This window comes from Hylaeus anthracinus, unplaced genomic scaffold, assembly GCF_026225885.1.
Source record: "Hylaeus anthracinus isolate JK02 unplaced genomic scaffold, UHH_iyHylAnth1.0_haploid 12001, whole genome shotgun sequence".
Taxonomy (NCBI): Eukaryota; Metazoa; Arthropoda; class Insecta; order Hymenoptera; family Colletidae; genus Hylaeus; species Hylaeus anthracinus.
The window spans coordinates 4140214-4154762 of record NW_026534348.1 but is presented as its reverse complement, the minus strand read 5'-3'; positions in this window follow the sequence as shown (position 1 = coordinate 4154762).

Below are 14549 nucleotides of genomic sequence, written 5' to 3'. Positions count from 1 at the left end.
TCGAAACCTACGAGATAAGTTAGAAAAGGAATCAAAGAAACACATTTGAATCTAAAGATCGCCTGCTGGTCCATAGTAGAAATACGACGATACGAGTGGCGTAACGTTTACTTCGTTTCCAGGATTGCTTCCTTGCAATCTACCTGTGCAAAACTTCCTAAACATAATCTCCATTACTCGAAACACAGTATCTCTTCACAATTCAACTTCTACCACGACTATTGTCATTTATTTTCTCGAAGCCTCAGCTTCGTACTAAAACAGCAGCCCGCGGAAGAGTCTACAATTGAAGTAGCATCAAACGTGGGACGTTCTGACAAAAATTCTGCCCATCCCCGAGTCTGACAGACGTTATCTTTCGGAGTCCTCTGCTCCTCGCCGCGAGCACGTGGCTTTCAAGGGGAAATGGCGGGCGGTCCTTGCCAAGGCCACGCCCCCGCGGTTCCCCACCGCAGTCCTCGTGGTCATCGCGCAAGGAACTTTTGTCGAGGCTCTCCCACTCTCTGGAAACCTTCCCGGATATCTCCCACTCTCTCTGTTCCTTCTCTTCCCGCCCCCTCTCTTTGGCGCGCCGCTCTGTTCTCTCACTCGGCTCTTCGCGTCCTCGTCGGTTCCTATCGTCGACTCGCGGAGCGTCCCTCTCCGTTCTCCTCTTTTTTCATTCATCCGCGGATCTCCTTCCTCGTCGTCCGTCTCGCTCGCCGGTGGCTCGCTTCCCGCCAGTTTCCGCCACCCTTCCTTCGACGAGCAGGGACCACGCGGGGGGATGCGTGAACCGAGAAAGGTGGAGGTGCACATGCGGGCGTGCGCGCCTGTGTGGGAACCGCGGCTCGGAATGCGGGAGAGAACCAGCGTAGCCATGGAACCGCTGCCGCCACCGACGAGCTTTTTCCATGGCTCCTCTGCTAGCGTCCTTTCTTCCGGAGCGAATTCCGCCCGGAGTGACTCTCGCTGCTGGAAAACGCAAAACTAACCCTCTCGGGGTGACTAGCATCGTCCCTTTCGCGCGGTATCTCTTCTTTATGGTACCAGACGCCCAGGAGACTAACGCTTAGACTCTGGATCTCCAAAATATCCGAATTTTCACGTGGTACCCCTTCTTTATGGTATCAGACGCTTAGACGACGTATCTCTAAAATCTCCGACTTTCCGCGTGTAACATTTCACCCCCACGAAGCACGGTACGTCCACCGCGAGAACAGAAAGGAACCTGAAACGGTCAAGCCGAATGTCACCCTCCCAAGTCGCACCACGCTGCAAACGGTACTCCTCCCGTGCAAACACCCGCGCCTTCCCGGGGAACGCTGAAATTTCGACGAGAAAACGAAAGTGCGGGCGCGGAGAGAGACACGGGCGAACGAGAAAGCGCAATTTACGGTCGTCTGGCAAAAAGGTCGGAGCGACGAATATTCGGGAACGAGGTCAGGACAGTCTAGAGATCCCTCGGCGAAAGAGTTACGGAGATTGATCGGCGTAAATCGTCGCGGCGACGAGCGCGATTACGTTTTTGTCGGCGCGTGCCCGTTCGAGTCCCCTGGAAACTCGAGCAGGGAAAGGTAGACGCAGTTCGCCAGCGAAATCCCAGGCAATTATACGCGGGGAATGCTCGTCCAGAAACCCTCTGGCCCGCGTTCTTTCGCTCGCCGCCATAGTCGAGCCGTCGACGGCTGAAATTGATCGCTTAACGACGCAACGAAATGACGCGGATCGGCGGAAAAAGCGAGCACCTCGGTTACGTTCTATATTACCTTCGTTTACTACCAAACGGTAAAAAAACACGCTCTACAAACATTCGGTTCTTTCCAGGCCGGGGATTGCGGACCAGACGCAGGACGGATCGATCTAGTCTGACGTTTGGAGAAACCTTAAATTAGCAAAGAAACTTGACGAAATTTGTGTGCCAGGTCAGGACTTAGTTTAGGGGAGAACGGGGTAATGGCGGTCAGCAGGCAGCGATGGTCGGTATTATTATTGCAAAACGACATGCTTGAAGTCCCTACTCCTTATCCCAGAAATACTGCTTATTTCACTTTGCAGAATTTTTTTATTCAATATAGCGAGGGTCACCGTGAACTAGTCTCTACCTCCTGGTTCCAATCATCAAGGATCGAAGTCCCAATCGCTGCAGTTACGCTGGGAGGTCTTCTTCGAGGTTATGCGTCCGCCTGTTGAAACAATCACGACCATGTACGAGTCACGGGCGAGTAAGTCGTTAGCTGGCACGATCGCCGTGAGCGTGGCCGTGGTTTCGCGTGACGGACAAGTCCGTCGATTGGTCTGCTCGAGTCGACGCTTACGGTAACAACTTAATGCTGGCAAGTACCGCAGCCTTGCGCACCTGCAATCTCCTGTGCTACAGCCGAAATTAGACGTTCGACGGCCACGCGATATACCTTCGCGCCATGGAAAATTATTTTATAGCCGACAGCTCGTGAGCTGGAATTTCGGTCTGGCTTGATTCTAAGAAAAAAAGTAGAATTACCTTTCGTTTTTATTTGCGACTCGCCATTTGCAAACGGGAAAGTACAAACTGAAAGCGAAGGTTTTGGGTTTTCGAACCAGGTTAAGCAACGTTCTAACCCTTAGAAGCCTGATTTTCGAAATTAAATTTAAAAAAAGTGTAGAATTCGATTTAAAAGTCCGGTATCGAATTTGAAACTTGGGGCATTCAAGGGTTAAGGAAGATCAATTAATGCAAGCACACGTTACGATTCTTCCAACATCCCTGCAGATGAATCATTCGTAGATCTGGACCGTCTATGGGTCCCTATAGCGATCGCGTGGAACTCCGTTGCGCTTCGACGAAAATAAGCGTACTACGTGTACACCGACAGATAAAAATAAGCGCAGTGATTCGGTCTGTTATCTCCACGAGTGGATCTGGCGCGTGGCTTTTAGCGCAGATACCCTTTCGAGACTCGGAGCCCTTAAATCAAATTGGTTATCGGCCCGTCTCGATTCTGGATTTAGAAGCTGCAGGCATAAATTATTGGAAATAGCAATATGCGATCGTGGCAGGGAATTAAAGAGGTTAAAGAAGAGGACCGAAGAGGGATGATTATCTTTTATTTTAACGTGCGATCGAAGACAACGACGAGGAACAATTTCGCGACGCTTTAAGAGAAAACTTGCGACATTTCAGGAGGGAAACCTCGACAGGATTCCCTCTAACGCTCTAACGGGAGTTTTGGCTGGCGAGAAGATCGGAAGCGATCGGAGGCAGCGGGCCCCGTCGGTGTCGGGGCGAGAAGGTGGGGCGGCGTACAGAAGAAGATGGTGGAGCAGGCGTGGTGAGCAGAGGTGAGGCGAGGCGAGGCGAGAGCGAGATAGCTCGTAAATCTAAAGGCCGTGTTCAGAAGGAAGGAGGCCTGAATAGGTGTAAATGAAGTTGCGGCCTGTGGCCCGCCGCAAACTCGACCGGACCACCCCGCATATTTTGTCTCCCGTGCGTGCTGGGGCCCCTGGAGCATCGGGCCCCGCGCCGTCTCGACTCCCGCTTTCACGCGCGGTGGCCCTACCTTTGACTCCGCGATAACAATGTCGCCGCTCACGACTCCCGGCCCCTCGATTTCCCTTCCACCCTCGACGTATGCGGTCCCAGAGGCGCTCGCAACCCCGTCGTCATGCCGCAAGACAATCCGGAATCTTTAAGCGGGTAATCCGATTTCACGGCCAGCCAGCCTCGAGCGTACGCGCGTGAAATCGATTTCTATTGGTCGAGAAGAATCGGGGCCCTATCGCGGGGTGGGCCTGGGTTACAGGGGAGATGTAGTTAGGAAGTTTGTATGCTCTTGTAATCGGTTTACGATTAGACTTGGCTACCACAGAATTTCGTCATTCTAGGCTACAGACCTCTGCTGATCATTTTTCAGATGCATCTACTATTGGATGGCGAGGAGAGGAGCTTAGTATCTAAATGGAAATACACGCATCGAGGGAAAGTGGGATGATGCAAAACGAGTAATGGCAACGCGTACATCAAACGATTGAATAGAGGACGCGATAGCGTGGCTACGAAAAGGTGAAAAGTAGAAATCAATCGGAGACAAATGAAGATTCCGTCTTGCTCCTGTGTCCTCCCGCTAATCTTCTTTCTATCTCCCAGTGGTACGTACTTTTCTATCGCTATTCGGCGAATCCGAATCAGTGGACGCGAGCAAGGGTCTGCGTGCGGCAGGTGGGCTCGTTTCTTAGCAGCAGGAACACCGTCGGCCTCAGGAACAGCTTTCGAAGGATGGATTAGCTTAATATAGGTTAACGTTCATCCTCATTAACTAACCGAATAAACCGGCAACAAAGAGACGCAAGGTTCGTCGAGTACAAGGATACTCGTTTGTTTCGGATGATCCTCGAGCTTCGTTCAGGGGCGAAAGCCTTTCATCCTATTCTGGAGATTACTCTCACCGAAAGTTTCTCGTTCGAGGATATCGGTGTACACGAATTACCAACGTTTACGTTCGAGGAGCCACGAGCTGGAAACCGAGCCGTCATTCACGTCCAGAAATCGAGTCCTCGTTGTTTGGGATCCTAAAACCTCGGGGATGAAGGCGATTGTTATATTTTAAAAGCAGAGACGAAGGCATGTACGCGTCGGTGTTAGAGGCGTAGTACTTATCCTTCGAGCTTTACATCTAGATTTTACTTTTACAACGATGAGTGGAATGATCTAGTTGCTTTTGACTTAAGGACTCATCGACGATTCGGCGGGATCATCTAGTATTTAGAACATCATAGGAAGGAAACAAAGTGTATACGTATTACCACGGTCACACGCGCACACCGACCAACAGAACGACGTTACGCACACCTAGGCGAGGATTCGACTCTTTATGTTCTATACGTATTACTTTGTAATACGTATTACTTATTACTTTGTAATACGTATAGAACATAAAGAGTCGAATCCTCGCCTAGGTGTGCGTAACGTCGTTCTGTTGGTCGGTGTGCGCGTGTGACCGTGGTCTACGACCACCCGGAACACCTACGAAAGGATTTCTGGGCGGAGTGCGAACGCGTCGGTGGACATCAAAGGACCCGCGAGAGGTAATTATTGTTTTTCGATGCCGGGCCAAGCGGAACCGTGAACACGGTGGCGCCTGGTGCACGATAGGCGCTGCCATTCTCACCCTCTCCCCTTCTTATGGCGCTGCTCTCACAAGCAGCTTTCATTCGGAAGACTATCGTTCAGGGCGAAGGGAAGAGGATGGATGAACCTGCTTTCCCGGGGCACTCCTCCGGCCACCCTTAATTAAGAGAACGCCATTTCGACTCACGAGCGATTCTTCACGGTCTCGCATTCCTGCGAGATCCTACGCGTCGCAAGGTCGCCGTCGTCCTAGAATTGCTCCGCCTCGGGGTCGACGTTGCGCGAATTCTCTCCCACGAATCACCAGCGGCACTGTGCCACTTTGAGGAGTTAGGTAAAATTTCAGACTCGTGACTTATTATTTTGATATTTTTTTTTTTTTTTATGATTTCAACAACCAGTGCTTCGACTCGACTCCAATTACAGGAATTCCGCAATGGCAATCAGCACCAACTGATTAGGACAGTTGTCTGCGATGAGGTCCGATGCTCCAACGATCCAGAATATAGAAACAACCAAATCCCAAGAGTCAGAGGCGTCCTCCGCATCCAAACGAGATTGATCCCGCTCCTCCCTGTCTCGCAAACGGTTTTTGTCGCGCGGTCGTCCGCTGATTGCTCTCTCTCCCCCCCCCCCCTCCCTCCCTCCCTCCCGGTGTCGTTACATTAAAGACGTGCAAATGCCGGCACGTAAACGCCGCAAAACTGGTAAATTGCCCTGATATTCCGGAACAAACAACTCCCCGTGATTTTCCTCCCCGTGATTTCGCAAAAACATCGGGCGCGTGTTCTTCGCGCTCGATTTTGTCGGACTTGTTTTTCCCGTCGAAGAAACGAAGAAACGCCGCGAAGTTCTCCGGTTCCGAGAAAACTTCCAGGCATTCGCGGATGAAGAGATTCGCCACGCGGCTCTGACCAGGCAGGGAAGAAAGGGCGAAGACGAATCGTATTCCCGTTCGAATACGTACCCCGTTCAGCGTCTTCGTTGATCGTTCGTTTCTTGCCATCTCGAGCTCCTTCCCCGTCATTCGGACTTAATAAATACGTTACGTCGAACGTGTGACTTGTTCGGAGCTCTTCAGGCCCCGCGGACTGCTTCCACGGGTAAAGAAAACGCGTGCCAAGAGTCTGGCCTCTACCTGGGACCCTGGCCTCCGAGGAGCGTACCCGGAGCAACACCACCCGTGGGGCTTGCACGCCGAATTATCCCTTCTGTTATGGGCAAACATTTATGTATTTATTGCCGGACAAACGACTGGCATAATAACCTCACGGACGTGATCGATACGCGTTACTACTGCTACGGGTTCCCTGAAGCTACGGGGACCCTGGCCCCTTGGGGGATGAAAAAAGAGAACCCCGGGGGGAACGGAAGGAACGAGACGCCATTGTGTCTCTTGTAAGTAATCGACAATTGCGTTCGCACCCGGTGTTCTACACCTTGGACCATAGTTTTCGGAGGGTCGGGAGACCATGGATGACCTGGAGAAGACAGGGAAAGGTCAACACGACGAAATTTGATGGTTTCGTAATGGAGTTGATCGCTGAGAGAGCTAAACATCTTTCTAGCCCTTACTAGCGACAATTGTGTTCGCGCCCGGTGTCCCGAGTGTTTTGTGTTGTAGCTTCTGGGCGACCAGAGGTCCAAGAAGGACTTGGGAAGGGATGGGAAGGTTTAACTCGAAGGAGTACACGTAATTTGTAGTGGAACTGATCCCTGCGGGTACTAGAGTCATTCGAATCACTTGCAATTGGTAATTGCGTTAGCATGTGTTGTCAGCTTTTTGGACCATAGTTTCTACAGGATCGCATGACCAAACAGGACATGGGAAGGAAAGAAAAGAGTCAACTCGAAGGAATATAATTGGTTTGTAATGGGGGCCATCGCCCAACATAATGTTTTCATTAGGTCGCGATCATTATCTGGACCCGGGCGAACAAACGAGCGAATCTGGCCCAGCCGAACAAACGAGCGCGCACGTATTAAGACGAATGGCTGCCCCGGACCGGTAATTAATTACGGCCTCCCCCAGTGTTACTAATATTAATTAATCCCGTTGGCTCGAGCCAGCCAGTCGGCCCGGTTCCGTCCGGGGCGCGTGACCCCTCGCGGTACTCTGTTTCTTCCCGCTGTTGGATCCGATCAAAAACCTCGCTGGATCGACGATCCTGGATTATTAAATTATAACATTGTCCGTTACGGTGATCCGTATTCCTTGGTACCTGAAGGATTCGAGGATGCGTAAACGTGTATGAAGTAACAAGAAACCTTCAAACAAAATGGTTACTTTGTTCAAACGTAAAAACGATTTGCAAAACGAATGTGTCCAGGTTGATAGATAAAAAAGCATACAAGTTTCAAGAACTCGATCGTTTCGATTACTTCTACACAGGCACGCAAGTATTCGCACGCACTTCTTCCCGAAAAAATCTTGGAGAACTTCCAGCTTTTTATCATTCCAGGCCAACAATCCTCCTTAAATCTCCACCTCGTCAATTTTCAATGGACAGAGGAATCAGAGTCGGACGTCGTCGGGGGCAAAACCTTTGATCGATTCCCCGGTAGGATCATTTTTATCGATCGTTCGCCGCGTTTCCGTCGAATCGGGGTGTCTCTCACGGCTGTCTCGTCGAAAGGAAGACGTCTGCTCGGGCTGGTGACGCGAGCACAGGCGGTTTCCGTTCCGACAGACGATCGACGCGTCGCGGCACGCGCGACCGGGGAGCTGACCGCGCACAAGAAGCGCAATCTTTCCAGCGAGATCGGTTCGCGCCCGACCTCCGGGCCCTGGCCCCGCCTCGTAAATTTTTTTTCTCCCTATGCCGCGAATCGGCAGGCCCGCTGCGTTCGACGATACGTCATTTCTTGGCAGATCTTGTGCCCGATCCAGTCGATCGATATTAACGCGTCCCGTCACGCGAAGAATGCGTCGACGCGTCTCTATTTCTTTTTCTTCGGCTCGGGCTACCACCCTTCTCGCTGGCCCCCTGCCTCTCCCTTGGACCGATTCACGAGCGACGGGAGCCCTCGAGATTTATCGACCGGTTCCGGAGACTCGTTATTGTTCCATATCGCGTCCTCCCGGATAATTGCTCCAGCACGCGCGCCGAATCTCCAACGACCGGGCGTTTAGCGAATTTTATGTGACACTCTAGTCCAGAGGTGGTCCAGAAGTATTCAAACTCCAGTTTTTGACTCTCTTAGACTATTAGCTAGGCAACAAAAAGCAAAACGTTTCATTCGAGATACCTGGTGTTCGACGCTGGTAACTTTCATTCTTCGATAACAAATATCATCCTCTAAAATCAACGGGTTATCCTATACATTGCAGATCCACACGCAAAGTTCCCAACAAATCGACCCCGTACGCTTGATCGATGTTCCCCGTCGTAGATCGCAACGATCCCGTGGCGAACCGGTAACCGGATGGAAATGGCGGGAAATTACAGCCACAGAAGCCGAACGGTACTTTCTCCGCAGCGTTACGCGCGTCCGTCAATGCTGATCGATGATCCATACTTTGGGACCACCCCGTAGCGACGTGGCCAGGATCGAGTCGTTGTTCCGCCTCCCCCGTTTCCCTCCGAGATCGAGCCTCTTTCTTCGACTCGCATCATCGTGCGTCGTCCGTTTCCCTCGGGCGGAAAAAAGAAAAGGTAACGAATGCTGTGGGCGCGCATTAATAAATCGGCGTGGACGCACGGGGCGTAGATCATCGTGTCGCGGGCCCACGATCCACGCGGGGATCCATGCGCGGTTTGGGGCCCCGAGCGGGGCGAGGACGGGAGAGGATGAAGATCGAAGAACGAGCGGACGGGGAGGGCTGGCGCGGGACCTCTCCGCTTCTCCTCTTAATTGCTCCGATTAATTAGCCACCACGGTTTCGCTAGAGCTAATGGCCGGTCGTACGTTTCCTCGTGGCCCCGCGGACACGCGGATATATACGTTTTAATAACGTTGCGTTAATCACGCGACACGCGAGGCGAATCGGCGAATCGCGGCCCTGGAACGGGCCCCGGGCCCCGGGCCCCTTTCGTCGGGCGACCGTGCTGACCCCTTGTTTCGCGTCCTCGGGACCCCACGACCTCCCTGCTACATCTTTCTCTATCTACATCCTTCTCTATCCTTGCTTTTACAACTCTGAATCTAGTACTTTAAAAACACGCGTTTAATATTTGTCAGTGTTTAATAAGTACGTTAAATTTCATTCAAATCAGTGAGTAAGAGTTGAGTAGCGTTACTTGTTAGTCACGGGAGCCTAAACTCGAGACCACCTCGATATCTCGGAGAGAAAAACCCTTTTACAACGCGCTCCAAATTGAAGCCACCACGAAATCTTGGATCACGAAGATCGTGATCCCGCGGCCGATCGAGCCACCCAGGATCGATCCATTAGCGCTCCGCGGGATGCGTTCCTGTGCCGTCATCGATGTCTACGATTCCCACAGTGGGCCCCGCCGAAAGGGTCGAAGACCCCCTCGAAGCCTTCGTTCGGTAGGTTCGAGGCTGATTTTCGAACTACCAGCTCCGTGATCGAGCGATCAAACGCGTCAAGATCGATCGTGCTCCTCGGTTCGATCCTGCTCCGTTGCTGAACCCATGGGAAGCGATCTATATTCCAACAAATGGATCGTAATCTTTGTTACTTCGACGATGATTATCCGAGAACGTCTCATCTCCAGAAGCGAACCTTCCATCGAATCGGTGGGATGCGTTCGAAGCTAGAAACGGCAAAAAAATATTGGGACGACCAGTTTTTGCCTCGGCGACTAAGGTTTGTCACGAAGATCGACGCCCGAGTGACTCGTCATCCGTGTTTCTAGAAGCGTTCGCCACGCTCCGTGAATCACGCGTTTCGGTCTGGCGTCATTTCCGCAAACCGTTCGCACGGTCGACTATTTACGAGAGCGAGAGTCATCACCTTGACGAGTCATCTTCGTTAATGGGAATAAATGAGCGGTGGCGTTCGATCGCGTCGAGACCGGTCAGAGATCCGGGGAACGATCGTAAAAGGCGAATCGAAGCTGAGAGAGAAGAATGAGAAGCTCCCTGGGAAACCGCAACGCGACAGCCTCGTTTCCACGAAAACGTAACGGCCCACGGAACGAGAAACGAACGGAGGGGAATGGGATCTAAGAGCGAAGAAAGTAGCGAAAACGGAACGCGGGAGATGGTCACGGACGACCATCTGCCGATCGGCCACCCGCGAGACCGGCGACGTTGCGGCGCGTGAAAAATCGGAAATGCCTCGGCTGCGTGGAATCCGAAGAACAAATAGGTGCAACTACGGTTCCTCCCGTGGCAGGGTACGTCGACCTGGACCCGACTTCTCGACCATTCCGCCCCCTTTGACCACCCGTGCGCGCGAGAAACGAATTGGCCCGTGTTCCAGGCTCCTCTCGGGTCAAAAGGACCTCTTTCCACGTAGAAAGAATCCCCATCGTGTAGGTTCACGTCAAAGTTTGGGCATTCGTAGATGCGCATGGTTGTCGTCAGTTCGCCTAAAAGATTTATCAATTAACCCCTTGAACTACAGGGAAACTTGGGTCATTTTAGGATTAAGGATCAGGGGAGGGAGTGGTCGGTAGGCAACGTCCTCCTCAACTTCTAAAGTCGAAACGGACTCGTTCAAAATGGTTCCCCAAAAACCATAATATTTCTGTCGGACGATCGTTCGAAAAATAGCTATCGCGCGACTTAGGAGGGTTCGAACGAGTGCGTGGAAGGGCCCTGGTGCCGGCATTGTTCTTACCCACGACGAATCAACGACCGTTGCGGTAGGTAAGACGGAAAGACGGGGCGTCAGCTTCTCCCAGGCAGAGGCATCTCTCTCCTCGAAGGATAATTAGGCGCCCTGTTGTAATTTCGGCGCGAAGAAACGCGCGAAACTACGCTCCGCGGGCGGTTTCTCTAGTGGGGTCTCGGAGCCCGTGCAGAATCGCTAATAATCGCAGGATTCTCGCAAACGGAACTCCACGAAATGGCCCGAAATCTAGTATACCATTTAGACATTTCGACCGGATTCCTGAGCCTCTTTCGGTGGACGTTAATTTAACTCTACTTAGGAGGAGATCGTCTACTCTCTGATGTTGAATAGATTCTCGATTCGCCTCCTTAAAACTCGATAGTAAGTTATTTTACATAGCGTTATGCAGTCTGTAGTTCCCGTTAGGACATGGAGAGCACCCAAACTAAATGTCATCTACAAATTCTATGCTTGTTCACCCACGTCGCAAGGATTATACCCTTTAAAATGGCGCAGGGCGAAGATAGAAACGTCAGGGATCGGGAAACCGTTGTTGGAAACTGGCACGTTGGACGAAAAAGCCGCGGACCAAGGGACCGGAATTCCGAATTAGTTATCCCCGGTGATTTTCCATTGAGTCTTTTCGAAGTGGACGCGCGTACGCGGTGCTCCACCTTCGCGGCGTGCCTACAAATATTTCTCGAATTTGTCATAGCCAGGTGAGAGGAGATGCGACTCCTTTTCCTCGGCAGACCCGGATGCACGCCAATTAAGATCGGTCAAAGGGGAATATTCGCTCTTCTTAAACTTCAGCCTGCGACACCACAAGCCTGGACGGAACCCCCGCCGTGCGGCTACCTGACCATCAATGGACGCATCAACTATTTAGTTGTTTCGTTTGGTATCGTCTCGGTGACAGTTTTAACGGGTCCCATTCATCGACGTACTCGAACTCAGGAGACCGAATGGGAAAGGAGTGGGAGGAGGAAGGAGCCAAAATGGGCTTTCGGGACGTCCGTGGCTAGTCGTTGTCTAGCTGCAGACTAGAATTTTCCGCTATTCGTTGGAAGTAATTTCACGTTTATTTCTTAGGCGTTTCTTTTATTAATAAGTGGACGCAATTTACTGTAACATCTTGAAACGTTATACGAGAATTTGACAGGTGCTGTCCTTGCGAGGATCACTGGATCACTTGGTTGCATTTCAATTTCCAAAAGGTATACGTAAATATTGCGTTCCGTACAACTAACCAACGATACCTTGGTACGTCTGCCACCCCCTAAAGACCGCCCTCGCGAGGTTCTCGATGACACCACGCTACCGGAATCCCCCGCGGACGATCGATCGGTTTCCCATCGTTTGCTTTTACAAAGTATTCGCCTATAAAGTATCCAATTTCGTGAAATTAATCGATCCGTGCGCGGACATAACTTACCGAGCGACTGCCGACGGTGGTATCCCGAGTGTGGTCCAGGCCGTGGATATCGTTCCCGGTCGGCCGGGCGACACGACGATAAATTAATAGCGAAACGACGTTGATGAGGGCCGATAACGATCGAACGCGGGATCCCACCGCCGTGCAAACGACCCGGTGGCAGGTATTTCGCGCAAAACGCCTAACGGTGGGACGCGATCGGAGGCAGGGTCCCACCGAAACGGGTCCCGACGGAACAACCGACCCGCGGGCGAGGAAGGAGGGGGAGGGAATGAAAAATAAACGCGACGGAGGAGGAGAGAGTAGGCGAACACGGATCCCTCCGTGAAGGCAGCACGACATTCCAGGTGCGCTGTAACCAATTTGTGAGCCGGACGATAGTGACAAATACACGATATTGCCATAACGTATCGCCGAGACACGACTATCGTTCGAATTAATAGTCAACGCCGTTGACTAATAGCCTCGTTAATTAACGATCCGCGGGGCCAGATTAGCCTAATCCGGCTTAATTTAGTGATCGTACCGTCGCTCTGCTATCCACCTACCTGTCTTAGAGCTCCACCGAGACAGCCCATTCCTTCCGTCCAGGTAAATCTCCGTGTCCTCTTCCTCTACCCCCCTCGTTTTACTCTCGATCCTAGCCCCCCCCCCCCCCCGCCTCCCGGCTGGGCCCCCTGGACGCGTCTTTTCGAACCGAAAGCACGCAGCGGAGACCACCGTATCCCTTCGTCCACCGATCACCGATCCCTCCGACATGGTAGCGACGGATCGTCCCTCTCTTAACGCGACGCGACGTCCCCGAGATTGTGAAATCGAGCCTGAAATCCGTAGCCTGGAAGCCAACGGAATCCCGTGAAAACAAAAAAGACGATCGCCTCCGGTGAACCATTCCCATCGATGAAACGTCGCCGCCATCGCGCGGACGTTTTTCCGCCGTTGTGCGCAGCTCCCCCCGAGCGACCTTATCTTCTGGAACACGATTAATACCGATACGCTAGCGATCCAAAAGATCGAGAGACCGATGGAGGCTACCAAAAACGACTCGAACTATCGCAGAGGAAGAGCTAGAATTATGGATGTAGAAGATCTCTTTTGAACGGTTCCCCTGCACCGGACCTCTTCTCTTCGAGTTTGTTAACCGGGCCCAAACAAAAGCGGACCCGGTGGATTTCGCGCGTCGAAGATTTCCGGCAGGCAGAGAAAGACGAGAGGCTCCGGCGAAAGGAGCGCGCGGAATTCGTGAGAAAGCAGAGGAGGACTCTCCATACCGATCCCACGAGCGGAGCGCGTCAAGGCAGAAGCGGAGACGGCGAGGGAGGGAGATGCCAAACGAAGAGTTTAACGAAGGATCGGGTCAGAGGGGGTTGGGTTGGTGGCGATTAACTCTTACTTAAAGGGCGCCTCCGCCCCTGGCAGCCGTCACTTCGGGTGACGTCGTGCAACAATGGAGCACTTAAACGCCGCGAATGCTTAAGTCATCTTAACGGGCAATCGGCAGCCACTGCCCCCGCCAATTATCTCCGAGGCAAAACAATTAAACGCGACTCGTCGTTACACCTCCTCGGAATCGCCTAATGCTCGCTGGGAAGTCGAGGAGGAATCACCTGCGAGAGGCCAACACCACACGAACGTCTCTTGTCCGGGGACAAAGGGATGTGCATCTTCATCCAATTAGGCGATAATGGAACACGAACGCGCGTTTTGCCACGGGCCTGGCTCGAGATGATTGTCGATCCTCTCGATATCTGCCCTCTTCTTCGCGCCTCACCCTTTCGGACGTACTTTCCAGACTTCGATGCTTGCTCGCTCCAATCGCCGAGCAGAGCCAGCCCTTTTCTATTTTTCGAGTCGCGGAATTAATAATATCAAGTCGAAGAAGAAAACGTCCACGATGCAGCGGAACGAAAGAAAAGCAAACAGGGATTTATAGTAGCCGGTACAGCAAAATGGCGGCAGAACAACGTCGCGAGAACAGGGAGGACGAGGGACGGGGACCAGAGGCAAAGACGAAGGCCCGGATCGCGACAGTCCCGATAACTGTTTGCCCGCGTGAAGAGCGTTCGAGCGCGTTACAACTCAAACCTTTTAGCCGTTGTTTGCACGGTGCTTTGTATTCTATTTGTACAACCGCTTAAACAACTCAGGCTGGACGTATAAGCCCGGCTCGAGCCTCCTCGAGGGAGTTGTGCGAACCCTCGATCGACTCGAGGGTGCCACTTTCCGGACCAACCTGTTGACGCTTCGATCCTCCTCGATTTCTCCGTTGTCGCACAGCGTTT